Genomic DNA, 2,500 nt, shown 5'->3' with positions numbered 1-2,500 from the left:
CAAGGCAAGGCAAGGCGAGGCGAGGCGAGGCGAGGCAAGGCGAGGCGAGGCGAGGCGAGGCAAGGCAAGGCGAGGCAAGGCGAGGCAAGGCAAGGCGAGGCAAGGCAAGGCGAGGCGAGGCGAGGCAAGGCAAGGCAAGGCGACGCGAGGCGAGGCGAGGCGAGGCGAGGCAAGGCAAGGCAAGGCGAGGCGAGGCGAGGCAAGGCAAGGCAAGGCAAGGCGAGGCGAGGCAAGGCAAGGCAAGGCGAGGCAAGGCAAGGCGAGGCGAGGCAAAAAACCAAAAAAACAAAAACAAAAACAAAACAAAACAAAACAAAAAACCCCACCCAAAACAACAACAAAAACACAAAACAAACAACGTAAAAAAAAAACACACGAAAAAAACAACAGCGAGTAACAACAACAACAACAACCCCCCTAAAACAACAACAACAACAACACACACACAAAATCAGCTACAACCCAAGCTCCTAGCCTTGAGGCTAAGATATGGTCATAAATCTGCATCAAAGGATGAGGTGTCCAGTGCAAAATGCACGTGAGATCAATGCCACATGGATCCTTCCCTGTCTGAAAAGTGTCTGGAGGAGGGCAAGATGCTTTTCTACCAAATAAACAACCGCATTTGTTGTTGTTGTTGTTGTTGTTGTTTTGCCTCAGTGGTGGGAAAGAGTAAGAAGAGATATAAAATCTATTTTGTTGTTGTTGTTGTGATTTATATTTCTTTAAGAATGGGGGAACTCCCAAACGGTTTTCTGGGTGGAATTAAGAAACTTTCATTTTTGACTTTCATTGAAGTAAAGTGAAGTAAAGTAAAGTAAAGTAAAGTAAAGAAGTAAGGTAATGTAAAGTAAGGCAAATTAAAGAAGGCAAAGAAGTAATGTACAGAAGTAAAGAAGTAAGGTAAAGTAAGGTAAAGTAAAGAATGTAAAGAAGTAATATAATGTAATGCAAAGTAAAGTAAAGCAAAGAAGTAAGGTAAAGTAAAATAAAGTAAAGAAGTAAGGTAATGTAAAGAAGCAAAGTAAAGTAAAGTAAAGAAGTAAGGTAAAGTAAAATAAAGTAAAGAAGTAAGGTAATGTAAAGAAGCAAAGTAAAGTAAAGTAAAGAAGTAAGGTAATGTGAGGTAAAGGTAAAGGAAACAACCACGACGACGAAGAAGAAGAAGAAGACGATGACGACGACGACGACGAAGACGAAGAGGAAGAAGAAGAAGGCGACGACGACGACAACGACGACGACGAAGAAGAAGAAGAGAAGAAGCAACAGCTGTTCCCTCCCCCCCCCGCCCCCCCCCCGGGGGACTGTGTGTTCTGGCTATGCTGGCTCGTGCTGCCGGGTTCATGTTTCGGTCGTTCACACGTGTTGGACTGTCGGACTGTGTGCTGAGCATGTCTCGTGGACATGTTCCCATAGGTCAACACCCAGAGGATACACCCCCCACACCCCCTCCCAACACACACACACACACACACACACACACACACACCTTCCCTTGGTCCTGTCCTGACGTGTCTTTCATCCTTTTGTAGTGTGGACACTCGCCATGTGGACAGTGAGTGTGTGGCTCTGTGTCTGCGTCCGTGAACAATTAGCATCAAGAGCAACAACATTTTTTTTTGTTGTAATGGTGGTACACCAGTTTCGTTATTTTGACCATTTCGTTCTAAGACACTTAGGAGAAAGACACACACACACACACACACACACACACACACACACACACACACACACACACACACACACACACACACACTTCAAGTGGAAAGACGTTAAACTGAAGACGAACACACACACACACACACACACACACACACACACACACACACACACACACACACAAAGCGATGGCGACGCTGATGCGATATGTTGAAGATAACGAAAAAAAGAAAGGAAAAAAAAAAAAGATGATGACGATAATTATAAAGATATTGTTGATGGTGATAGTGATGAAGATGATGAAAAGATGATGAGGATGACGATTGGTGATGGTGATGGCAGTGGTTGTGGTGATGGTGATGGAAGAGACTAAGAAAATGCACGTCGTGCCAATGATGGTGATGATGATGATGATGATGATGATGATGATGATGATGATGGAGGTGATGGTAGGTGTGGTCGCGATGACAACAATGGCGAAGGAATTGGACTGGTATGTGCGACGACGACAACGACTGCCGACGACGACGACGATGATGATGATGATGATAATGATGGTTGTTGTGGTAGTAGGGGTGATGGTGATAAAGAATTAAAAGAAACAGGCGCGTATTCGATGTACATGTAGTTATTTCTTTCACGGTTTATATCGTATCGGAGACAAAACATTTAGGAGTCACTTCACTTATTTATCTTTTAAAAGCATATTGTAGGCGGTAAGTAATGATTTTCCATCAGCAGAAATAGTTTTGATTACATATGTCTTTTATTCCTTTGACCTGGATGTTTGTTCTCATGTTGGGTTGGGACTGTCTGTCTGTCTGTCTGTCCGTCTGTTTGT

Source organism: Babylonia areolata, chromosome 5, assembly GCF_041734735.1.
Source record: "Babylonia areolata isolate BAREFJ2019XMU chromosome 5, ASM4173473v1, whole genome shotgun sequence".
NCBI lineage: Eukaryota > Metazoa > Mollusca > Gastropoda > Neogastropoda > Buccinidae > Babylonia > Babylonia areolata.
Note: the sequence above shows the minus strand (reverse complement) of the source record.